Source organism: Chiloscyllium punctatum, chromosome 38, assembly GCF_047496795.1.
Source record: "Chiloscyllium punctatum isolate Juve2018m chromosome 38, sChiPun1.3, whole genome shotgun sequence".
Classification (NCBI taxonomy): domain Eukaryota; kingdom Metazoa; phylum Chordata; class Chondrichthyes; order Orectolobiformes; family Hemiscylliidae; genus Chiloscyllium; species Chiloscyllium punctatum.
Window position 1 is genome coordinate 32,597,077 of NC_092776.1, and position 27,915 is coordinate 32,624,991.

General features: G+C 39.5%; 1 long non-coding RNA gene across 1 annotated transcript; it reads left to right on the forward strand.

Annotated features, from left to right (window-relative positions):
- Positions 1-17,756: 17,756 nt before the first annotated feature.
- LOC140463724 (uncharacterized) lies at positions 17,757-27,648 on the forward strand. The gene is made up of 3 exons (XR_011954757.1): positions 17,757-17,820; positions 18,954-19,030; positions 27,019-27,648. It is a non-coding gene; the product is annotated as an uncharacterized lncRNA (long non-coding RNA).
- The last annotated feature ends 267 nt before the right edge of the window (positions 27,649-27,915 follow it).

Consider the following 27,915-nt stretch of genomic DNA (forward strand, 5'->3'; position numbering starts at 1 on the left):
ACTACTTTTCATTATTTATGTAAACAATTTGAATGTGAGCATAAGAGGTATAGTTAGTAAGTATTCAGATGACACCAAAATTGGAGGTGTAGTGGATAGCGAAGAAGGTTACCTCAGAGAATAATGGGATCTTGATCAGATGAGCCAATAGACTGAGGAGAGGCAGATAGAGTTTAATTTAGATAAATTGAGGTACTGCATTTTGGAAAAGCAAATCAGAGCAGGACTTACACACTTAGTGGTGAGGTCCTGGGAAGTGTTGCTGAACAAAGAGACCTTAGAGTGCAGGTTCAAAGTTCCTTGAAAGTGGAGTTGCAGGTAGATACTGTAGTTAAGAAGGCATTTGGTATGCTTTCCTTTATTGCTATAGGAGTATAGAATTTGGGAGGTCATGTTGTAGCTGTACAGGACATTGGTTGGGCCACTTTTGGAATATTGCATGCAATTCTGGTCTCCTATTTATTGGAAGGATGTTGCCAGGGTTGGAGCATTTGAGCTATAGGGAGAGGCTGAATAGGCTGGGGATGTTTTCCCTGCAGCATCAGAGGCTGAGGGGTGACCTTATAGAGAGCATGGATACGGTAAATGAACAAGGTTTTTCCCTGGGGTGGGGGAGTCCAGAACTAGAGGGCAGGGTGAGAGTTTAAGGTGAGAGGTGAAAGGTATAAAATGGACCTATGGGGCAACTTTTTCAAACAGAGGGTATTGCTAGTATGGAATGAGCTACCAGAGGAAGTAGTGGTGGTTGGTACAAATACAGCATTTATAAGGCATCTGGATGGGTATATGAGTAGGAAGGGTTTAAAGGGATATGGGCCAAGTGCTGGCAAATGGGATCAGATTAGGTTAGGATATCTGGTCGGCATAGACGAGTTGGACTGAAGGGTCTGCTTCTGTGCTGTACATCTCTATGACTCTATGATTCTATGACATAGGCCCTTACCTCCCTTGGGGAGGAGTATCCCTGTAATAGGAGCCAATCAGAGTAAAGATGTCATGTTATTCGTGTTATTCTGCTTCTGTGTGTTTTTACCCCTTCTCACTTGTGTCCACAGCAGCACTACAAAAATATGACACACATGAGGGAATGTTAAGGAACCAGTACATTATTTCTTTAAAAAAATACATATTTTATCAAGGATTAAGCACTAACAGTAAGCTTCTGTCAAGCAAAAGAAATATCATGCTTAGCATGCATATGAGTAATATGATATATGAATTTCGGTGTTGCTTTGGTGTTTGTAATGCACTGGTGGATCATATCAAACAGCATATCCCTTTGGCTGTTCACAATAGGCTAGGATACTGACCATACCCAACCAACCCTTACTTGTAAAATTCTAATATTAGATGCGATTCTGTGATTCTACATTTGCTCCATAATCTAGAGTGTGCTAAGAATTACACTGACAACTAATTCAAGATTATCAGTTGGGCTCATAGTCTGGCATACTTGTGTATACAGCACTGGGAGCTATAGAGATCATGCTACAGAACCCTGGAATTTGCAGACCGATAAAACATGCACACACACTGCAACTATTTCAACCTGAAAAAATAAGTTACAACCATTTCCCTTCTGGGTAATACCTTGACCAATCAGAGTCAATCAACCTGGCTTAGTTTGAAACCAAACCTGGCTGTCAGTGGGCAGCACGGTAGCACAGTGGTTAGTACTGCTGCCTCACACCGCCAGAGACCGGGCTTCAATTCCCGCCTCAGGTGACTGACTGTGTGGAGTTTCCACATTCTCCCCGTGTCTGCGTGGGTTTCCTCCAGTTTCCTCCTTCAGTCCAAAAATGTGCAGGTTAGGTGAATTGGCCACGCTAAATTGCCTGTAGTGTTAGGTGCAGGGGTTAATGTAGGGGAATGGGTCTGGGTGGGTGCGCTTCAGTGGGTCGGTGTGGACTTGTTGGGCCGAAGGGCCTTTTTCCACACTGTAAGTAATCTAATCTAAACTGTTAGTCATCATCTAACTGATGCATTCTACATGGAAATGCCTCTACCAATCGGTGTTCACTTGCCAAGTAATGAGCACTCTCTTCTCACACAGTATCAACATGTTCCCCTTTACATTGGTACTTTCGTGAATTCCTCAACTGAGTGAAAAGTGAAGTGCTCAACAAAATGTGTCTTTTTTCAACGATACTAAGATCTGTGAGAAATAAAATTGACTATTAGCCTTATTCTCTTCTATTGAAAGCCTGGAGGCACAATGATTTTCATTCAGCCTAGATCTCCATTAGATCCTAACGGCCTCAGATTTCAGACATACTGGATGCTTTTAAGTTTTAGAATGTGACATCATGGAATTAAGCAACAGATAATCAAAGAATCATGCTGTAACAAATTTAAACTGAAATCGATCTCCAGACAATATATCTGCATATAATCAATAAGTGAATAATTTACATTAGTTGATTGGGTATGTTCCTCCTGCCACTTCAGGCAACAAATACCGACCATGAAATGATCTTTCTTGTTTCATACAATATTATTAATCGTACTAATTTAGATTTTTTGCACTGAACTTCTCCACTTTTCTCTCAGAGGTAATTTCTCTGGCTGCATTTTTTAAAATGCTGTGGAGAAGAGATTTGAGGGAAGGTGAATTACGTGATAGGTTAATACATGATTGTTTCATCTCATGGACATGGGCTGAAGTCCAGTCTTCCGTGATGCTCAAGAGCTCTTTATCTTCTGCAGGGAAGTCTTTACATGAAAAGAATTGGCTAATCCTGACCCTCTTCCTAATAGCACGTGGATGCACTGTGCAAAATTGCCATAATTCAGCACAGCAGCACTCAATTGTTTGCTGCTTTCAACATAAATTGACACTAAAATTGGCAATTGCACTCCAAGAGGCTAGAAGTATGGCTGATTTAGAAAATGAAAAAAAAATTGCTCCGCTTAGTAAGTGGGTGCTCTTCTGAGTCTGAGGTTAAAATACATTTGCCCAGAGGATTAGATATCCTATTTCCAATCTTCACTGTCAAAAATAAAACACAGCTTTAGATGAGTTCTCCCACAAATTTCCTGGCCAACAACTTTCTTATCTGAAACAGCACAGAAGAATCCTGGAAACCATGAAAATAGGATGGGTAATAAAGGGTAATAATCTTTACCAGTCAGTCTAAATGAATAAAGGAATATTGCTAGAGAATTGGAAAACTGTATGAAACAAAAAGGCTTAAAGACATTTAAAAAATTGCTTGTAAAATAACTTACATTAGAAGCAACTTGCTCTTGTGAAAATGTTTACAGTTAACCAACCTCTCCCATTCAATTACAGAACCATAAAATGCCACACCTTTTAAAAAGGTACAACTTCATCTTACAGTCATCATGCATAAAAAAAAGTACACTTTCCTAACCTGTGAGAGATGGAGATCCATAAGTTTGGTTTTTGACATAATTTATAATTGCAATGGAATAAAACTATGGTGGCAAAATACAACTATGTAAAGCATGATGTTATAGTCACATTAAATATGCTCATTCTTAAAACTCCATGTACTTTAGCATGCTTTCCAGATGAATATGATAGCAGAATATTTATCTTTCTTCCATTGTTCAACCATAAATCTTTAGCTATTGAAGGAATGTTTTATCGATACTTTACCTAGTAACTGAGCATCGTTATAAATTTCAAAGGTTGAAATTACAAACATTTGATGGTATGAACAAAAATAATTATCATATTTCATGTTTTTGATTCTGACTAATTCCGATATATTTCATGTTGATTTTTCAAGGGACTTTTGGTCTGAGCTATGTTAGTACGAACAATGCTGCCAATGCACTGTTTGAGCAAGGATACATACATTCCCACTTTCAAGCTTAACATTCCAGATCAGAACATGTCTTCCCTGACATAAGGAAGGGGAATGTACCTGCTATATCTGCTACAAAATGTGCCATACAAACCAAGAGCTAAATAATGAGGATTTTGGACCAGAGTACAATCAAATCATGAGATGCTGCTTTTGTCTGTAAGTGCCTTACTGAACTACCTGTGTATGTATAAATATAAATATATATATATATAAATATGGAATGAGGTCAATTTTAACCTAGATGAGGTTAACTCAGTGTGGGCCAGTGTAAAATGCACTTAAGAGGTATTTTTATTCCCAGACCTCATTTAAATTTAATTGGTATGTTTCTATTTAATCGCATTGGGAATGGAAAGCTTGCCAACTTTTTGATAACAGTTTCTAGTAGATCTCTAGAGGCCTATTTAAAGCAAGAATACACTTTACTGATGTTTTTGTGTCACGTGTTAAAAGATAGATCAGAAATCCTTGTAGAGTTCCCTGGTTCAAGAGATAAGGTTAAAGAAAAAAGATCTCCTTCCTGCTCATGGCAGGAAGCAAAGTGGATGCTGAACGGACCTAGGATGTCTGAATATCAATCCCTTGATCTGGGTTCAGTGCAGGAGATATGTCAATTACTGACAAGAACAGTAACATGCTTTCATTTCTTCATCTCTGTCAAAAACACATCCTCCAACCTCTTCTAGCACCAAATAAATCTTGTACTGCAATACATTGTTCACCACCCATCACATGGGCCCATTATGTCACCTCTCATTCTCAGTTCAAGCACACACTCATTTCTTGCTGTTGTTTTCACAGCAGGCACAAACGACATCCTATTCTCTGATGACAGCTATCACAGAATAAGAAACTCCTCTGGTGACTTATTCTTCATTGTGCCCTCCAGGCATTTACTTAACATCTCCACCTCCTTCTTTCAAGTTGCTTCTTTTTTCTCTGTATGTGCTCTATACATGGAACCGCACTTCCTTTTTCTGCAGACACTGACTGACCTCACTACATCTTTCTGCAAGAGAAAACAATGCAGAAAGGAGAAGTAATACAATCCAATATCATTATCCTGCTGCTAGACTAGCTCTAAAGCTCAGTGACCCTTGAGAACAAACCATATGGTGATTTCAAAGCCAGGAACTTATCTAAAAGTATCTCTAACTATTATCCTGGCATGTATACATTCACATATCTCAGCAAAGCACGCATGTAGCTGGCTTGATACGATCGAGCTAGATTGTGAATCTTGGCAGTGACAAACAAATCTTTGTTTGCTTTCAGTTGCCTTGAGATTCATAGAATCAGAGATTGGCTACGGTGCAGATAGTCAATTGGCCCATCACATTTGTGCTATCTTCTCTGAACCTTTACAGTAGCCCTGCATATTTTTTCGAATGTCTAGTGATCTAATTCCCTTTTGAAGGTCTAGAATGAGTCTGCCCTAGGACACTCTCAGACTGTGCATCCAGATTCTAACCTTATGTTATGGGAAAATGTCTTTTCCTCACATCACTATTTCTTCCATTACCAATTGCCTTAAATCTGTGCCCATTTGCTTTCAATCTTTTCACAAATGTGAGCAATTTCTTGCTCTCTGCTTCGTCCAGAACCATCATGATTTTGAATACTTCTATCAAATCTTTTCTCCAAGGAGAACCATCTCAAATTTTCCTAAGTACATACACAACGTAGTGCTTAATTCCTGGAATCAGCATTGTTCTCATTTTCTGCCTTTTTTCTAATGCTTTCACATCCTCCTCTGTAACGGGATACAATGCTCCAATTGAGGCCAAACCAGGCTTATGATATCTTCCTGGCATTTGTATTCTGTGCCACTATTGAAACAGCCCAGGGTGTCTTGTGTTTTGTTAGCCACTCTCTCAACCTGTCCTGCCACCTTCAATGATATATATATATTAGACTCAGATCCGTCTGTGACTGCACTCCCTTTAGAATTATACCCTTTATTTTCTAGTGTCTTTCTTCATCTCAAATTAATCTCATCACAATTCTCCACATTAAATTTCATTGGCCATTTATCTACCTATTTTACCATCTTGTCAAAGTCCTTTTGAAATTCTACATTACCCTTTGCATGTCTCACAATGCTCCCAGGTTTTGTATTATTCATAAATTTTGAAACTGTGCCGTGTACACAAAAGTCTAGGTCATTAATATATATCAAGAAAAGCAAAGATCTTAACATTAATCCCAAGAAACCTCCACTATAAACATTTCTGCACTCCAAGAAAACCATTCACCACTACCCTCTGTTTCCTGTCATTCAACCAATTTCCATACTGCTACTATCCCTGCATTCCAGAATTTTGCAAAAAAGAATCAGGGAGGGATGTGGGGAGCAAGAGTTTCAGAAGTTTAAACCTCCCAGGCAGTTCCCACAGAGGTCAAGTATCAGGATTTCCATAGGAACATACCATGCATTTCAGTCCAGAAATCCAGAGACTGGAAAATTTGGGCCCAAAGTTATGAGTTAGGTTTTTACAACAACTGTAATGATCTCAGTCTAAATTCCAAATTTAAATTTCCCCATTATTATACTCTACAAGTCTTGTCTGACATTCCTTGTGGATTTGTTCCTCTTTATTTTTCCCATGAGTTGATGGGCTTTAGGCGACCCTGAATGACATGATAGGGGTGGAGCAGTGGCTCAGTGGTTAGCACTGCTGCCTCATAGCACCAGACTCCCAGGTTCAATTCCAGCCTCTGGCTGTGTGGAGTTTGCACATTCTCCACATGCCTGCATGGGTTTCTTCCCACAGTCCAAAAGTGTGCAGGTCATGCTACATTGCCCATAGTGTTAAGTGCATCATTCAGTGGGAAGTGGGTCTGGGTGGGTTACTCTTTGGAGGGTTGATGTGGATTTGTTGGGCCGAAGGGCCTGTTTCCACACTGTAGGGAATCTAATCATAAGAAACCTTTTTAGTTAGTTAGTCCAGCCATATAAGTTCTGTGCTTGACCATTAGGATAATTTTCCACTTTAGTGTTGCAATGTCCTCCTTAATCAATATTGCCACTGTTTGTACTTTATTTCCTTTCTCAGTTTTGTGTCAAGAATATTAAAACCGCAGTCCTGCCCTTCTTAGGACTCTGCCAGGTTCTTCTCAGCAGCAAGTACTTCCAAAATAAGAATCATACAATGTGGAATTCAGCCCATCAAGTCCCTACAGACCCTCCAAAGAGCATTCCACCCAGAACCACATCCTCATGCTCTCCCTGTAACCCTGTATGGCTAATCCACCTAGCCTATAGATCCCTGGATACCATAGGCAATTTAGCACAATCAATCCACCTCACCTGCACATCTTTGGACTGTGGGAAGAAACCCATGCAGACATGGGAAGAATGTACAAATTCCATGCAGACAGTTGCCCGAGGGAAGAATTGAACCCAGGTCTCTAGCACAGTGAGATTAGATTAGATTACCCACGGTGTGGAAACAGGCCCTTCAGTCCAACAAGTCCACACCAACCTTCCAAAGAGTGACCCACCCAAACCCATTTCCCTCTGACTAATGCACCTAATACAATGGGCAATTTAGCATGGCCAATTCACCTGACCTGCACATCTTTGGACAAGGAAGGAAACTGAAGCACCCGGAGGAAATCCACGCAGACACAGGGAGAATATGTAAACTCCACACAGACAGTTGCCTGAGGCTGGAATCAAACCTGGGTCCCTGGCACTGTGAGGTAGCAGTACTAACCACTAAACCATTGTCTGCCCTTTAGAGGAGGGCAACCCTTCTGAGGAGGCATTGTCATACATTCTAAACTTCTTAAATGTCACCAGAGATTCACTAACAAAGCCAGTTATAGGGAACTGCATTGGTGACACATTCAATTTAGCACGGTCAATTCAGCATTTTTTAATTATTTGTTCATGGGATATGGGCATTGCTGTCAAGGCCAACATTTCTTGCCCATACCTAATAGTCCTGAAGAATGTTGTAGTGTTCTGACTTCTTAACTGCTGCAGTCTTTGAGATAGAGGGATAACCACAGAGCTGTTAGGAAGGGAGTTGCAGAATTTTGAACCATCAGCGTTAAAGAGAAGATGGTTTACCAGAAAGTGAGATCCTGTCTTCGCTGAGCTTACAAAAATAGAAATGGGTATTTCTGTACAAACGATGAGCAGAAAAATAGTTTTCTTGCACAGGTAGTTATATAATATTGGAGAGTCTGCCAAATAATTTGGACATCAATGCGAATTTATACAGGACTCTGCTTCCAGCTTATTTGGCATTCTGTTTTACATCATCTGAACTCTAAATTGGAGCAAATGGCCATCAATAGGGAAGTTCTTTCCCTCTGAAAAGAAGCTGATGTTACTGTTTAGATAGCATACAGATTCAAGGTTTCAACTTCAAGAAATGGAAAAGTTAGGAAATTCCACCCACTTTTTCAACTGTGGCTCAGTTGGTCACACACTTACCTCCAACTCATTAAATTCTGCATTCAAGTCCTCACTCCAGAGACTGAGCCAATACAGAGAGAGCATTGTCCTGTCAGAAATGTCAATTTTACTGAGAACTTAATCTAAAGCCCAATTCGCCTGATCTGATCAAATATCCCCTTTCATGACTTTGAAGAAGAGCAGGGGAATTATCTCTGGTGTCTTGGGATTTATTTATCTCTCAATCATTATCACAAACACAGATCATTTGATCATTATCTCTTTGCTGAGCACAAATTAGCTGCCACAATCCTAACATTACAACAGTCACTATATTCAAAAAGTACTTAATTGCCTGTGAAATGTGTTGAGACATCTGGTGGTTGTGAGAAGCTCTATATAAATGCAAGTCTTCAGTTTCACTTTCAATACCTATGCAGGCAACAGATCAGGGAGTCTGGTGAAGCCCAGCTCTGTGAGTGTAACAGAATAGAAGATGTGTGAACCTCTCACTCCCTCTATGTTAACACAGCTGAACTCACAGTATCCTTTCAACCATTGTCTATTGTGGTTCAAGAAAATCAATTCATCTAGGCTGCCACAGCAGCAGGTGAAAGTGCTGAAATTTGCAAGCAGGTTCATCCAGCTTTGAGCATAAACTACATAATCAAAAGCATTTCAATAGTGAGCACATGAGCAACAGTCACCTTCTACCAGTTGCAACCACTTGAGGAATGACCTCAAAAGCTGAGTCAGTAAACCTTTTTACAGAAGTATGCTATGAATTGAGTGAAGATTGTAATGCAATTAATATTTCTATTAAATTAATCACCATGAAGATATTTGGTACTGATCTGAAGTGTTGTTTTAGCTTCAAATGCTACATTGTCTGTACCTCATTCAAAGATAATTTTATGAATGTATCAATATTCTTTAATGCAACGTTAAAGGAATGTTAGCGAAGGTTACAAAGTCTATTAAGGCAAAGGGACACAAAATCTTCAGCAATAGGAATGAGCAAATGGCCAGAACTAATCTTTGGCTTGTCCAACTATAATGGATTTTACATACCTTCAGACCTGAAACATTAACTCTGATTTCTCTCCACAGAAACTACCAGGTCGGCTGAGTTTCTCGAGCAATTTATGTTTTGTTCTCTGTTTCTTCTGCTTCTTTCTCATCTTCACCAACTCTTTCTTATTAAATAATTATCCTTCCTATTGCTGTGCCCTCTTCACTGTATTTTTGTGCTGTGAAGCATTTTTCAGGTGAGATGTTAAACCAAAGCTTGATCTGTCTTTTCAAATGAATTTAAAATATTCCAGTGTATTCTTTAGGAAAGGGCAGGGATGTCATCCCTGGTTTCTGGCCAATATTTCTTCTCAATGAATATCACAGAAATATATTATCCGGTCACTAACACATTACTGTTAGTGGGATGTTTCAGTGTATGATTGACTCCTAAATTTCCCACAGAACAGCAATGTCTACACCTTTAAAGTTCTCCAGTGGCTGCAAGTCACTTAACAATATCATGTGCTCCTATAAGGTTCTATATAAATGGAAGACTTTAACTTCTTTAACATACACCACACCTCATACTGCAGGAATCACCAGTCCTTTCTCAGTACCTGAACCATTGCTTCAGTGGTAGTGTGCCTCGTGATACTCGTTGTGGTCCCATGGTGGTGATTGTACTGAGCAGTCAGTAGTACTAGGATGACGAGAGGTGTTGTCAGCCATGTACTGTAATCCTTGATGTCAATCCTCTTCTATACCTGGAAGATGGAGTATTGTGGATGTATGCATGTGGCAGTTCCCTTTGAAACATTAAGATATGCATGATCTTTCTGCAGTGATTAGACAGCTAAATATTAATTAAGTGAAATACATTCCTGTTAATGTCCACTTTCTGGTGCTTTGATAGTGACATTAGTGCAATTGTTAATTCAATGGACACAAGGGAAACAAGCTATTGCTACAAATCCCAGAAGTATTGTAAGTCCTGGTGACTATTAGACGTATGATGCATTCCTTGGACTTGGAAAATATGCAATTGCTGACAAATGTGATGCAGTTGTATTTCATAGACTGGAACAGGTAGGTGATATCTGCAATGATAACTAGAAGGATCCTGATGCATAAAAAGTTATAAAGGTAATTTTGACAGTCGCAGTAAGGAAGGAAGAGGCAGCATAAATTAGCTCCAAAGATTTGAGCTAACGAGATCAGTCAGAGTTAGGATCACATTGGCCTAAGACCAAATGCCTTCCTCTTTGATCTTTCTCCTGGTCTCACTGTCAGGTGAGGCTGTGAAGATTTTCATCTACTTTCTCTGAATGAGCTCAGTCTTATCAGTGAGAAGAGTGACACAATATACCAGGACATTGTGCTGAGCTGTATTTTTCATTTAATATATCCTCGAAGCAATATGTATCATTCTATTCTGCATAGAGTGGGATTTTATTGCTGTTTTTGTTCTACTTGTGATCTTTCGTTTGTTAGCAGCTGGGAAAGATGATCAAGCATTGGTTAGGGCTCTCGTGGTGCAATGATAATGTCCCCACCTCTGAACCAAAAGACCAGGGTTCAAGTCCTACCTACTCCAAAGGTGTGCAATAATATCACTGAACAAGTTGATTAGGAAAATATCTGGGGTTCTTCTGGTGCAGTTATGGTGTTTCTACCTTTGATCAAGGAGGTCTGAGTTCAAGTCCCAGATGTGTATTTGAATGGGTTGATTATAAAAATGCTGTCTGTTGTGGCTGCAAATATAATTTATGTGACAATTATAACTGCAGCCAGTAATAGTGTAGAAATAATAAAATAAGACCAAACCAATATCAAATTACATTGCAGTATATGAAGTAAATGTTAAAATTTGTGTCAGGTGCTTCAAAGGTAAACTGAACAAAAAGGGGTCATAGAGTGATACAGCATAGGAACTGGCCCTTTTATCCAACTAGTCCACGCCAAACATTTCCCAAGCCAAACCAGTCTCATTTGCCTGTGTTTGGCCCATATCTCTTCAAACCTTTCCTTTCCAGATACTTATCCAAATGTCTTTTAAATGTTGTAACTGTACCTGCATCCATCACTTCCTCTGGCAGTTCATTCTACACATGAACCACTCTCTGTGAAGAAGAGCTATCCCTCATGTCCTTTTTAAAACTTTCTCCTCTCACCTTAAAAATAGGCCCCTTAGTTTTGAACTACCCTATCCTAGGGAAAAGACCCTTGTTATTCACCTTATCTATACTCCTCATGATTTTATAAATATCTATAAGGTCACTCCTCAAATACTTTCGCTCCAATGAAAAACATCCCAGCCTATTTTTTTTTCAACTCAAACCCCGCCCCCCCATTCCCAACAACATTCTGATTTTTTTTCTGAGCTGTCTCTAATAATGTCTTTCCTATGGTGGGGTGACTAGATCTGCACACAGTACTCCAGAATAGACCTCACCAACATCCTGTGCAACCTCAACATGACTTCCCAACTCCTATACTCAAAGGAATGTGCTGAATGCCTTCCTAATCACCCTGTCTATCTATGACACAAATTTCAAAGAATTATGTACCTGAACCCCCAGGTCTCTCTGTTCTACAACACTGCCCAAGACCCTACCATTAATTATATAATCCTCGCTCTGTTTGTTTTATCAAAATGTAATACCTCACATTTATCCAAATTAAACTCCATCTGCCACTCCTTAACCCATTGACCTCTCTAAAATTTAAGAAGCAGAAGCTGGCTTTTCAATTAAAGGGGAAAGAGGGATCCCCAAGGTGGAGGCATGCTTTCTCCAACTTTTTAAATTTCAATTTTAAAATAACCTCTTTGCAGTCTTGGCCAGCATTATGGAGGGGATCTCCAAATGACAGCTGTTGCCAGGCAGGTTTTGAGAGTGCTGTCCCCTCTGGTCTGCTGCCATTGGACAGACAACCTGTACTTTGACACCTATGGGAACATGGTGGCCAACTGGAATTTCCTGAGAAAATGGCCTTGGTGAAGGATAGAGCCAGCATACTGACCATCAGTGTTACATTCTCATCCTGTTCATTTCCATGTCAACCTTAAAAACAATCCTTACAACTCAGCCGAGAAGTGTCAAAATTCTAAGAGTTTATATGACACAAGGGAATTTAGACCGTTTACACACAACCTAATGTTACTTTTTGATAGCTTGTGAGTGTAAACTCATACACTCTCTTTTTCTATTTTGCATGATAATATAATTTAGATCTTCATGATAAATAAAATGATTGATATGGCTATGGGGTTAATTATTATGAATCTTAGCACTTCAGTACAGAATACTGGATCCAGGAAGAACATATTGCAAATTTTAGTATGCACCTCCTATGCACTCTTCCATCCATTAATTTTAATGAATGGCATATCGCACGTCTGAATTCCCAATATGTTCCCTTGGCACAGAGTGCTTTGCATTGGGAGTGCTAAAGACAAAAAAATTGTCCTTATGTTACTTAGTCTGAAGGCTCCATTGTATGAAAAACAAAGAACCTGTTTGATTCTAGTAACTGTTACCGTATGTGAAACTTAATATCTCATTTCAGTTATTTTAAGTCTTTAGGTCTGTTGCAGTATGCAGCTTTGCTAAACTGCTCAACTATGTCCAGGACTTACATGATAATGAAATATTTACAGATAAAGGTAATTCAGTCCATTTTAATACATCTATTCAGATAATGACATTTCCCTGTGCACCTCACCCCATCTTGACCTACTGCTGTCCTTCTAACAAGTCTGTTGTTTTCTCCCTACAGCCAGTCCCTTTTAATCTTTCATGGATGTTACTGTCAGGGCCAGCATTTGTTTCTCATTCCTAATTGTCTTGAATCCTAATAGGTTTGAGCTTGATCTTTTATAGGAAGTTTATCAGCTGTCTCCTTATAGAATATACCACAGTTTATATTATAGAATATACCACAGTTCACTTGGGTTATCTATTTCTCAAAGAAATCAAAATGCAGTCAAAGATAATCTTGCTTACCTAAACCACATGGTTGGCTGTATACCATGTTCCTGCTGCTCTGATAATCATCAGGGTTATTCCAGACAATTCCTTTATTAAAATAGAACTGAAGTTGTGTCGTAGCCTGTGCCTGTTTATTCACCCCTTTTGAATCTGAACCCTGCTAACTTGTACTCAATACATTAGTTGTTCCTATTGACTCCTTCACAATAATACCAGAAATTCATTCAGCTTTCTCAAGATTGGGATAAAACCCATGACTCCTCAGAATTGCGTTTTAAAGCCTTTTCAGTTAATACAGGAACTCCATCTCATGTATGTCAGGCTTTGGTCTCTTTATTAGGAGATGGTATGTTATTCCCTTGCAAATCCAACCAAACCCAGTCCAAGGTCATTATTATCCTGACATGAAAATTAACCAATCCAAATACATTTCTAATAAACATTTAGACATAATTATACAGGTTGAAGAATCTGATATTTTTTCTGTTTTCAATCTTTCTATATTCTTAACAAAATGGTTATCATAACTTTAGATAATGCAGGATGCTGTAAATTTACAAGACTTGCTTAAGTCCAGTTTACATCTATTACTAGTTATCAAACATAATTATCAAACTCACGTTCATAACCAATAATTTATTATTCCTGTATTTTTAAGCATGATCAGAGAAGCAATAACTGTTAGAAAAATTAATGCAAAACATGTTGGTATGAAAATAGTACTTGCTGCACCAATATTTGTGGCCATGACATTACAACAATATGGATCAAGTTCAGAGAACAGGATCCTGCAACAAAAGGACATCAAAAGGTGGATGATCTGTGGTATGATTTTACTTTCAGCAGGGTATTTTACTTGATGTGGCAAGTACTTATATTATCCTTTCTAACATAAAAAATTTGGATGTGGATATCACGATATTGAAGAATCCATCAGATGTTCATTCAATTAGCTATTATATTCAAAAGCATATCATCCCAAGGGCAACTAGAGATGATGGCAATAAATGTAGTCCCATCCAACAACACCCATATTCTATGGGTGAATAAAAAAGTATCTGTGTGAACATTAATTTATTAGATTACAACAAAACAGCATGCTTTCAGTAGTGTGTCATGCTTCAAATGATCTGAGGCTAGATTGAGTATGAGATTTTTATGCCCTCAGGTGACATGCCACTATGCAGTGATGATATTATGAACATGTCTCTTAGAGGTATATCGAAATACTGACTGTGAGACATAACACGCTCACCTCATATTTGGATAAGCCAGTGTTCAGGCATTCCTAAAGGTTTTAGGGTCCATTTATATGTAAATGAAGAATCTAATGCACATTTTATCAAACATTCTTGTCAAAAGTAGAATGGGATGAATCCACTCAAGAGTCTTCAGCAGCATCCAACAAATATATATATTTTTAAAATTAAAAACAAAATGCTTTGGCAGAGGAACAGACACATAATCCTATCCTATTTCATCCTTTCCCCACCCATCATCCTGTATTACCAGAGCACTGACAATCAATTACCTTTTACTGGGTCATCACTACATTGCTGTTTGTTGGAGTTTGCTAAGCCCAAAACTGGCTGCCACTTTACCTGAATCACAACATTCTCCACATTGCCAAAAAAAACAAAGTTCTTTTAGACATTTGGAGATCACGAAAAAAACTGCGAGCTTTTCTTTCTTTGAATTTGAGCCGCTGTCAATAAGGCAAACAGCTTTCATATTCCTGAAGTGTACAAATTGCCTTTGGTTGTGAATAAGAGAGAAAACTGAAGGTGTTGGTGCATTTTTTATTCATTCATAGGTTGCAGGGAGAAATGCAAGCCCAGTATTTATCATCCATCTTTAATTGCCAGTGAGAAGACCTTAATTGATGCCTTGAACGGCTGCTATTTTTGAGTTAAAGGCTCCCTAACAGCATTGTAATGGAAGAAGTTCTAGTATTTTGACCCAGTGACAGTGAAATGACAGCAATTATTGTTCCATGTCTGAATGGTTTATGTTTTGGAGGGGAACTAGGAGATGGTGGGATATTCCTTCACTTACACTCTTTGTCCGTCTGGCTAGTTAAGGCCTCAAATTTGGGAAGGACTGCTGGGACTTTCTGCTGTGCCTTCTGTAGATAATACACACAATAAAAAGTATAGAGAATTGCTGAAGAGTGTGTTTGGTAAACTGTTAGTTTGGGCCATGGATGTTTTGTCATCGATGATATCACATTCTAGAGTATTATTGCAGCTACATATATTCAGGCAATTGGCAAGTATTCCATCGGACTCCTGACTTGTGTCACATAGGTAGTCAAGAGGATTTGGTAAGTCATGAGGTGAGTTACTTCCCAAAACATACCCAGCTTTGACCTGCTGTACTAGCTATGGTAATTTATGTGACAGGTCTTGTCAATTTTGGGGGGCAGTTTTTGTCATACCGTGGTTTCAACAAAAACAATATCATGGTATAAATTGGTTAGGTAAACATTTTTCTGAATCATTGTGAACTTCCTTGAACATCAAACCATGCAGCTTCCTCAGCTAAATTTTAGCTGCTTTTGGATACTTCTTATCTAGTCAAGGATATTATTGTTCCATCTCCTATGGGAAAATTCTACATAAATAATCCCTACTCCCAATGCTAACCAAAATAAACTTTAAAAGTTATCTAACTATTTATCTGCAAATTTAACTCAACTGCAAACAACTTTCCCATTGACCCATCCATGTCTGTGGAAAAAAATTATACGTAGAATTGTTGTTTCATGATTATTGAAGTCAAATTTCATTTCCAAAGTTTTATACTGTTATTTTGAAGATTGTGTGCCTCACCACTTTCACATTTTGTGAAAGTAAAAGCAACAATGGGCTTAGTATAACTTATAGTTATGGTCCCTACAAAGACCAATAACTTTTAAAAAATGTATTTGAATTCCCAGTGACCAACTTAAAGGAATTACACAGCAAGAATTCAAATTTTAAAATGTTGCATATATATATTATATATATAAAAATCAACAACTAGTAGCAACAATTATGTAAACATTATTTAGTCGGCAACTAATGCTCTAAACAACAGAAACTGCTATTCCTTCATGAAATAACTCCACAGAGGTCAGTACCCCATCACTCTTTATTTACATGCAGAGAGTCCTTGACACTGATCCAGCTAGCTCAGAGCCAGGTCTCAGAGTGAACAGGAGGTCTGATAATCCTGTTTATATGTTGTTTTTTTGGCTCCCTCAGAGCCAGCTCTCAAAGTGAAGAGAACCTCAGACACTCCTGTTTTTTTTCGAATTTCCCCGCACTCCTGCCTAATAGCGGTTGTGCTTATCTTTTCCCCCCAGGGCCAATGTTGTCTGTGTGCAGGTGTGAGACACAGTGAAAAACAACAAGTGCATAAATCTTTATTCATTTTCCACCACCAAGAAGAAAGGAGACACCTGAGTAGCCAGTGACAAGCAGTGCCCTTCACATCAAAGGGCAATGTTGAGTGATCAAAAGTGAAAGGAGAGGACAGGGACTAAATCAAAACAGAGTTAGAGAGGGGGAACAAACCACTCCACACCCCACAGTGCCCACCTCTCCCACTTCTGTTTATACTTGTCAGCCAGGGCTCCCTGATTGGATCAGAATAACAGTCCCGGTCAGGGAATTCATACTCTATGACGTCTATCTGGCTGACCCCATTACAATCACGACACATCCTTCTCTGTTACTGTTCAAAATTGTTGAATCTGAAAGTCTTCAATCATAAGAACACATATGTCTGCCTTGGTTTTCAGGGGTTATACCTGGCATGTACATTCAAATAGCACACAGCTGAGGCCCTGGTCTCCATGGTAACCAAGCCATACAGGCCCATTGTCAGGCAGAACTCAGAGTAGATTACATGACCTCCTTCACTCTTTTATCTTGAATTAAAGATACAGTCCATCTACTTGTGTTCAATATATTTGTTTACATACATTATTATTACCAATGGCAAAACTAGAGGCATAAATTGTTTTGTTAAACTGAGGTTAAGACAGTTTAGTAACCTGTTGTTTTACAATTTCTTTTGTTACCTTTTGATAAGGAAGTGTGGCAACCTTTGTTGCAAAGACTCAGTTCTGAAGGAGAGCCATTCTGAACTTGAAACCTTAACTCTGTGTCTCTCTACACGGATGCTGCCAGATCTGTTGAATTTTTCCAACGTTTTCTGTGTTAGTTTCAGAATTCCAACATTTGCAGTACTTTGCTTTTATTAAAAGCTACTACCTATCATGTCAACACAGTAAGAGTTGCTGTGAGTTCAGATAAAACAAAATAAAACATCTGCATCAGTGTATAACATAAAACCCAGATGGAATTTATTTGAATCTGGTCAAAAGCAAGCCCAAGTATGCTTTGAGGCTTCTGCTATTAAGGAACAGCAAAGAAAATAACAGACTAACAAGTTCCAGATGCTAATCATTAGAAAGACATCAAGCTGTGGGGGTAGGGTACATATTCCTATATGAGATAACCCATTACAAACAACATGACCAAATCACCGTTGACCACTTTTTAAGGACAGTGATCACTTTTTTCTGGTAAGTCTGTTTGTTAGGAACCAAGTTATCTAAAGTAACGCTATCAAAGTAATGATTTTTAAAAATTCAAATGTGAACCAATTAAGTTAGTTTGCCTAATTGAATTAAGGTTACTACCCATTTCTAATTGTAAAACTGGTCCGGGCCTGTTAGCAAAATGACTTGGTGGCTTGAGAATTGATGTTTACTTTTCTGATGCTGAAAAATACTTGAAACCTTAATTCCTACAATGGTTAAGGCTTCCACATTAGCTCAAACAAAGGTAAAGACTAAACGAGTGCCACCCAGTTTATATTTTAACATTTTCTTAACAAGCTACAGGGAAAAAAAAGAGACTGTGTCAAATTTGAGCAGGTGGTTACCTTAATTTCAGTGTGAATTTTGGCAGTTTGCATAGTAATATGATGGGATTCAATTACTAATTGTTTCTTCCACTCACCAAAACATTTGAATCCCAATAAATGTCATCACATTATAAAACAAGTGCCAGGTTCTGGTTCAGTATTACTCAGAGTTCTGAAATGCCACAGGATTGATTTTCCTTACCACCTTGGTCCCAAGTCTGAGCTACATCAATCAAGGAAATGAAACTGCTGAAACATTATGCAAAAGAAATAAAATGAATGAAAATGCTGTGCCTGGTTGATGCTTCATAGCTCTTAGCAACTGTTGAAAGGGACCAGTCACTGACATCTGTTTTAAGATATCTACCCACACTCATGAGTCACTGTAAGTAAAGACAAATATAGCTTAATATCCAATGTCCCATTTAGACAGATAGATCTCATTCATGAGATGGTGTTCAATTTATTGTATAAAAATCTGTTCAACAATATTATTCCTGCTTTTTTAAATTTATGAATAGGTGTGTGCTGCCCTCTACTGGTTTGTTCATTATTCGAATGGAAAGTAGCCCTATCGTACATGCTGTACATTATTTTCCAATATATCATACATAGCACCAATGGCACATTCTGTTTCACAAGGCAAATAAATCTTACATGTTTGCTATAATGACTAACAATTTCAAATTGAACCATTGATTTTTGACTAAGTATTCTGACAATAGATCATCAATCTGAAATGTTAAATCTAACTTGCTGGAGTTTTCAGTGTTTTCTGTTTCCTTTCAGATTGCCAGCTTCCACAGAATATTGTATTTTTGAATCAGATTCTTTTCAAATAAGTGTACTAAAGGCATGGAACCAAGGTATGTAAACAGAGTGGAGATACAGATCTGCCAGGATCTCACTGAATGGTAGAACAACCCCAAGGGCTGAATGGCCTTCTCCTAATCCGATGAGGGATATATCTCTTTCAATGATTGATTGGTTTTTGCCTCATTTGAGACAAACACACATTTGGTAACTTCCATTATTGTGAAGCAGCTTGATTCAGTTCAGAGATTGTAATGGTCTTGTTCATAGGTTTTCTAATAACCCTGGACTTTGACCCAGATTTTACAGTGCGATGACAGACTGGTAAAATTCAGCCAACTAATTGTCACTTTCCGAGAGTTTCATGTAGAGTTTCTTTCAGTGAGCTCAAGCAAATTGCTTCTTGCAACTCTTTAATGTTAATCTCATTATGTATGCACTACTCTACAACACAAATTCATGATGCCTTGTGTTCATCAGTGGCAGAAGTGATCACAACTGTTGGTTCCTTCAGAGTTTCCTGCTGTATACCAGGTCCAGCTGTGTATTACCTCAAACACTGCCAACCAGGAATAGCCCTTCACAGAAGATGTAGTTGGAAGGAAACAAAAAGAACAGCTTCTGAGGGCACATGTGTGGCACAAGTGGCACGTCACTGGAAATGGAATATCACATTCATCATTACTTGTCTGATTGACTGACATTGTAGTGAAGCTATTGAGGTAACTCATCCTCAATGTCATAACATATTAGAATTCTGCCTGGCACTCTACTCTTTCCGTAACACCCAGAACAGCATAACATCCTGTCATTGTATAATGTGAGTGTACCACATGTTGTTAAGCTTTCAAACAGTTGTTAACATTAACCTTTATTAAACAACAGGAAAAGTGAAGAAAGAACAAAAAAAACAATATTTGCTTCAGGGATTAAACAAGAGCTGTTTGCCTTTTAACAAACAATTAATTTAATGATGACTTCACTCAGCTCACATCCATTGAAAATGAATATCTATTAAGTCCTGTCTGGCTCGTTGTGTCTGATGCTGCACTTTGCTATCAGGCTGAATGTGATGTTCTTTCTCCTTGGAAAATGGATATTATTGTCCCAGCTCTTCTGCATCCATCACATTCCTTCTTTGCCTACTGGAATTCTTGCAGGATGCCCCATGTCAAGATTATCTGACGCACGCTGATGGAGTGGACTACATGAACCCCACAGATTTATCCAAGCATTGGAACTACATTTTCAGAAACCATCTGATGCACATGGCCCACTTAGAAGAATGGGCTGCATTGTATCTACTTTCAGTCAGAATTGCATAACAGAGACACCAGCTATGGTTACAGAGGTCACCCTTTGTTTCCCTGCAACCATCTTTGTAAGGCATTTTATATTATATTAGATTAGATTAGATTTCCTACAGTGTGGAAACACGCCCTTCGGCCCAACAAGTCCACACCAACCCTCCGTAGAGTAACCCACCCAGTCCCATTCCCCTCTGACTAATGCACCTAATACTATGGGCAATTTAGCATAGCCAATTCACCTGACCTGCACACCTTTGGACTGTGGGAGGAAACCGGAGCACCCGGAGGAAACCCACGCAGACAGTGGGAGGATGTGCAAACTCCACACAGACAGTTGCCCGAGGTTGGAAGCGAACCTGGGACCCTAATGCTGTGAGGCAGCAGAGCTAACCACTGAGCCACCGTGCCGCATATACCTTGAAATGAAATAGAAATCTGAGAGTTTTCAAAAATAAAGGCAACATTGCATCTTCCTGGGTACCCTAGTCTCATACCTAGACTTCTAAGATATGGGACTGATGATCACAGATGATTTGCACATTTATGAAATGAAACCTTTTTCTATTGATGATTTCAGCCACATTGTGATATAGTGCCCTCAATGCAATGTGTGTACAGTCTATCAGGTATTGCACCTGGAAAAAGCCAGCTATTTTGGGAAAGCCTACTGTCTGGGCTGCAGCAGTGACCATGTGATGTGATAGAAATTGTATCAACAACTGCCTTGATACATTTGTGGGTTGAGAATTGAGAGATCCACCCAGGCCCCCAGTGAATCTTAGAAACAACTAGTTGCAGAAAAAACAAGCTCAGCAGTCAGTTTGATGGACACCCATTCTTCAGATCACAAGTCCTGTTCCAGCAGATGACATAGTTCTGTTACAATGTCCTGGGATATCTGCAATTTGGTGACATTGCTACTGACTCATCTTATATTAAGGATGTTAGCCTTTGGGCTTCCTGTACCCCTTGCACATCCTGAGGGGACTTTCTTCTACTGCTTCCTCATCTGAAGGCTATTCATAGTCAATGGAGGTTATTGCTGGCCCTGAACTTGATGACATTGTTATTCATCCACAATTTCTCAGTGCCTTCATTCTGCAATGATTACAGTGATGACAACATCTGCTGTGGTTGGATCTATTGGTCACAGTTCCAATGAGACTCTGTGGGGAATATCAGAAACAAAATAATAATGTCAGCTGTAACAGTACACAGGAATGACAGCTTACCATAGTCTAGATACATCAGGACATGGAGCACTGTACTCTGGCAAGGAAATGCCTATGCTTGGATCTTTGACAGAGCAAATCTTATTCTGATGTATACAACACAAACTCACACAGTAGGAGATGACATGTGCAGTAGGATTCCTGAATCATTGCACTTCCCACAAAATCCAAGAAAGGCAGTATTGCACACAAGAATGTTTTGTCAATTATTTGCAGGTCATTCAGTATGAGAGGAAAGCAGCTCAGCACTTTGTGCAGCATAAGGACATTGAAGTGTCTTTAGGAATTGTGGATCACAGGTGACCCTTAATCGACCCAATTTGATGACTTCTGCTTCACAGAGATCACTACGATTAAATTGTAGTAATCAATTACATGGTTATAATTGTTTGTGGTCAGGATTTGTACTTGACATTGTTAGTCACTGCACACAGTTTATATGCAGAATTTTTTTTAGATGAGATTAGATTAGATTACCTACAGTGTGAAAACAGGCCCTTCGGCCCAACAAGTCCACACTGACCCTCTGAAGACCAACCCACCCAGACCAATTCCCCTACATTTACCCCTTCACCTAACACTACACGCAATTTAGCGTGGCAAATTCACCTAACCTGCACATTTTTGGAGTTTGGGAGGAAAATGGAGCACCCGGAGGAAACCCACGCAGACACTGGGAGCATGTGCAAACTCCACACAGACAGTTGCCTGAGGCAGGAATTTTGTTATTACAGATGTAGTTAACCTGTACAGTGTAAGAACTTGATTAATGCAATTGCCTATTTATTTAAATTTAGATTTTATTGTCACACACACTCAAATACAGAAATACAGGATGAAGGACTTTTGCCCGAAACGTCAATTCTCCGGCTCCTCGGATGCTGCCTGACCTGCTGTGCTCTTCCAGCACCACACTCTTGACTACAGAAGTACAGTGAAAAGTGTAGAATATTGCTATACACAGTGCCATCTTAGGTACAAATGTAAATAGGTAAGTTAAAAAGTTAAGCATTACTTTCACAGAATAAGTAAATAAAAAAGGTAATAGTTAATACTAAAGTCCTTCTTAATATAAACTAGAAAAATAAAAGAATAAGGTGAAGCATTACAGTGGCATTGTTAATGAACTGGTAATCCAGAGACAGGTAATCAATGTGAATGAATCAGTGCTCCTGCATATTGCACTCCACTTGGAGGAAGCACAAAGGGTAGCAAGGTGCAGAATGTACTCTTGGAGGGGATTTCACTATCCATCACCAAGAGTGTCTCAGCAGAAATCTACCGATTGAGCCCTGAAGACCATAGGTGCTGGATTGGGCCCAGAGCAGATGGTAAAAGAACAAACAAGAGGGAAAGCAAACTCGACCTCCTACTGACCAGGCTGCCCACTGCAGTTTCGTCGACCCATGACCATCTTGGTAGGAGTGACAACTGCATGGTCCTTGTGAAGTTGAAGTCCCATCTTTGTACTGAGAATACCCTTCATTGTATTTTGCACTATTGCCATATGAAATGGAAGAGATTTGGAACAGATTTAGCAATTCAAATTAGGCAACTATAACATACTGCGGACAATCAGCAACTTCATAACCCGGCATAGCCACCACTGTACCATTACCATTGAACAAGAGGATCAACTCTGATTCAATAAAGAGTGAAGGAGGACATGCAGGTGTAGCACCAAGCACAGCTAAAATATATATTGTCAACGTGGTAATGCAACAAATCAGGAATATTTACAGGATAAAACATAGAGGGAGCAAATGATAGATAGGGCTGAGAGATTCCACAATTAATGAATCAGATCTAAGGTCTGCAGTCCTACCATAACCAGTCATGATAGCTGGTGGACATTTAAACAACTCATTGGAGGAGGAAACTCCATGGATATTGCCATCCACAATAATGGGGGAGCCCAACACATCAGTACGAAAGGTAGGTCTGAATTATTCAACTACAATCTTTAGCCAGAAGTGCCAAATAAATAATCCATCTCAATCTCTTTCAGAGGTCCCCAGTATCACAGATGACAGTCTTCAGCCAATTCAATTCACTTCATGTGATATCAAGAATTAGTGGAAGACATTGGATACTGCAAAGTCTTTTCTGGCAAAAGTACTAAAATGGTGCCCTTAGCCAAGCTGGTCCAATGCAGCAATGGCAATAAGGAAAATTGATCAATTATACTCTGTATATGAATCCAACCTTACCAATTACAGGTCCATCAGTCTCCTCTCAATCATCAATAAAGTGATGGAAAGGGTTCATCATTATCACTCAACCCCTGCTAAACAATAACCTGCTCATTGACGCCCAATTTAGATTCCCACAGGGCCGCTCAGATCCTGATATCATTCCAACCTTGGTTCAACTATGGACAAAAGAGCTGAATTCCAGAGGTGAGGTGAGATTAACAGCCCTTGATATCAAGAAGGTATTTAACCAAGTGTGGCATCAAATAGATTGACTCCACTTTTGCTCAATGAGAATCAGAGGAAAAATCTATACTAGTTGGAGTCATACATGGCACATGGGAAAATGGCTGTGGTCTTCGGACATCAGTCAGCTCAGCTTCAAGACATTTCTGCAGGACTCCTTCAGAGTAGTGTTCCAGTCCCAACCATACTCAGCTGCTTCAACATTGACCTTCCCTCCATTGTAGAGTCAGGAGTGCAGATGTTCACTGTGCAACCTTCAGCATTATTCACAAATTCCCAGATACTGAAGCAGTCGATGTTTAAATACAACAAATCTTGGACAATACCCGGCTTGGGCTGACAAGTGGCAAGCAATATTTATGCCACACATATGCCAGACAGTGGTCGTCTTCGACAAGAGAGAATTAACCATCTTTCCTTGACACTCAAAGGCATTACCATCGCTGAAGCACCAATCAGCAGCATCCTAGGTGTTAACATTGACCAAAAGCTGAACTGGACTAGCCATGTAAATACAGTGGCTATGAGAGTAGGTCAGAACCTAGGGAATCTGCAGCACGTAACTCATGTCTGACTCCCAGAATTTAAAAATAATAGGGATCCTGTTTAATACCAAAATGAAGAGAATTGTTTTTAAACAAGGTGTGAACCTTTGACATTTGCTAGCCTGGAAGATAGTGAAACTTCACTCTTTGAATATGTTTAAATTCGAGGTTTATACAAGGATAATTATCAATAGCATGAAGGGTCATGGAACACTGTAGGTAGAAGTCTTTAAATTATTTGATCAGCCATGATTGTGTTGAATGGCAGAGTAAGCTTGATGGTCTGAATTGCCTACGCCTATTCCTATCGAGAGAGTGGTGCTGAAAGGCACAGCCAGTCAGGCAGCATCCAAGGAGCACGAGAATCGACATTTTGGGCAAAATCCCTTCATCAGAAATGAGGCTGTGAGCCAAGGGGTTGATGAGATAAATGGGAGGGGAGTGGGATTGGGGGGGAAGGTAGCTGAGAGTGCAATAGGTAGATGGAGGTGGGGGTAATGTTGATAGATCGGAGAGGAGGGTGGAGCGTATAGGTGGGAAGGAAGATGGACAGGTAGGACACGTCATGAGGGCGGTGCTGAGTTGGAAGTTTGGATCTGGGATAAGGTGGGTGAGAGGGAAAATGAGGAACTCGTGAAATCTGCATTGATGCAATGGGGTTGGAGGGTCCCAAAGCAGAAGATGAGGCATTCATCCTCCAGAGGTCAGGAGTTAGGGAATGGTGATGGAGGAGACTCAGTACCTGCATGTCCTTGGTGGGAAGGGGAATTGCAGTGTTCGGCCACAGGGTGGTGAGGTTGGTTGGTGTGGGTGTGCCAGAGATGTCCCCATTCTAACTTTCCAACTCAGCACTCTCCTCAAGACTTTGACTCTAATTTCCAGCATCTGCAGTCCTCACTTTCGCCTACTCCAATTCCTATGTCCCACGTTGGAAAATTGACAGATTATGAAGATCATAAAAGGAATTATCTTGAGAAGAATGAGCTTCTTTGAGAAATTCAGTATAAGTTAGCAATGAGAGGCAATGTCTAACTAGTATCTTAGAATTCTTTGTGGAGTTAGTAGAACTAATAGCATCAGAGAAAAATTGTCAATGTTATCTAGTTGGATTTCAGAAAGGCAATTGGCACTGCCCATATGATAGGCTAGTACACAACATCAAAACTTTGGGAATAGATGGAAATGTATGTAACTGTAATTGACAAATGGTTGTTTGGTGAACAATGATTTGTAATGCAGGAATTGGTATCCAGTTGGCATACAGTTTCTCACGAGTGGTACAAGATTCAGCATTAAGGTTGCCATTGTGTCTAACTTCTTTTGAAAAGTTTTATTGCATGAAGTTCTGTATACTTTAGCAGATGATACAACTGGAAGGAGTGATGAAGCATGAGTATCACTGTACTGAAATTTAGATATGTAGAATGATCTTGATCACTTCTCTGCCTGGTATTATTTGACAAAGGAAAAGTTAATGTAGATTATCTCATAGCTGGGAAGTTTTGGAGTAATAGATTTGGGCTTTTAATAGACATTATAAAAAGTGGGATTACAGAATTAATGGCAAGGTAACTACTCTGAGAGCTACTACTCTTGATTGTGCAAGAATATGTCCAACTTAAAAAAAAATCCTTTCAATGTGAATAGATGCAATCCAGTATTTATTGTCCATTGGCACATCCAATAAAAAGGCAGTGGTAGGCATTACCTTCTTTGTGCAATATAGGGTATTTCAGAATGTTCATCCAATATCAAAGGAGTCACAAAATAAGTCTACATTAGATTGGTGCATAACCATGGAGGGAAACTTGAAATTGATGATGTTTCCTTGGCATTGCTGCTCTTTTCCTTCTGGGTGGTAACAATCATGGTGCAGGAGATGCTGTCTAAGTAACCTGGTGAGTTGTTGCTGTATTTCCTGTGGTTTGTACATACTGGAGTTGTGTACAACTCTGATGGAGAGAGCAGATATTGTGTCCAATGTCTGTGGAGTAATGGGATTACAATCAGGCAAAAGTAGAATGATAAAATGATGTCAGAGTTGCATGACTGAATGGATACAACTTGAGAGAGGTAGATATTCCAACCTCCTACTGAAAGCATGTGAATATCAATTTTTTGAAGAAATGCAACTGTATTTTTCTCGTATTGGGTAGCTTGAGAAAAGAAAAACATTTTCTTATCCTACATTTACTACATTAGTTTAGATTACTTACAGTCTAGAAACAGGCCCTTTGGCCCAACAAGTCCACACCGACCCGCCAAAGCACAACCCACCCAGACCCACTACCCTACATTTACCCCTTTACCTAACACTACGGGCAATTTAGCACAGCCAATTCACCTAACCTGCACATTTTTGGACTGTGGAAGGAAACCAGAGCACCCGGAGGAAACCCATGCAGACACGGGGAGAATGTGCAAACTCCACACAGTCAGGAAGTGAACCCAGGTCTCTGGCGCTGTGAGGCAGCAGTGCTAACCACTAACATCTTTTGTATTTAATTCTTTAACAGATCACCCTTCGATGTAGCATTCCAGATACCTTTCAGAGAACAAAGTGCATACAATCATGGCAAAGCCATATGATTAAGAAGAGAGAATTAGAAGAGCCAAAAAACACTGAAAAATGTGTGTATACAATTAAATGGTAGACGAAGAATTCTTTCAGAATCTTCCATGGACTCAAACAGATTTGCTTTGGGAGACTAAATGCAGTTAGACCCCAAACATATGACAAAACGATGCCAAGGGTACCAAGTGTGTGAATTGCACTATTCTGCGTGGTGTCCGGCTTTTTGGGAATGTTGCTGTGACTGTATCCTGGCTTGATAATTACTCTACTGGGGAAGCTCTTGAAAATGAGGAATAAAATTAAAATGGGAAATTAAATCTTTGAAAAGTAGAAGCAATTCCTTTGTAAGGGATTCTGATGACAGAACTTTCATCCTGAGGTGGAGGTTAGTTTGGAGATAAGTATGCCTGCAATTTCTTGCTGCCAGCTATCATCCCAGTCTACGGACATGCTCCCCCAACCCCACCAGCATGTTTTCAATGAGATGGTTTCTAGTGACGATGGTGAGCCACCATCATAAAGTGTCAACTTAGTTCAGCGAGCGAATTGGCTTCTGATATGGCTGCAACCTCCAAAGAAATAGTAGAATAGTAGATAATGGGGAGAAAGTGGGGTGGAAAGGGGCATAGGGGTGGCCACAGTACAGCATGCCAGGCAGCCCTGCATTAAACTGTTGGGGTACTATTGCCTCCTCCAGTATCCAGCCACAACTGCCTTTAATTTCCCAGTATAGAATTCAGCTGGTATAGGATTGGGAACCTGGAGCTAAATTCAAGTGCACAATTCCACTCCAAACCATCATCTCGATATAAGCTATAACCTTCATTTTGATTCTTTT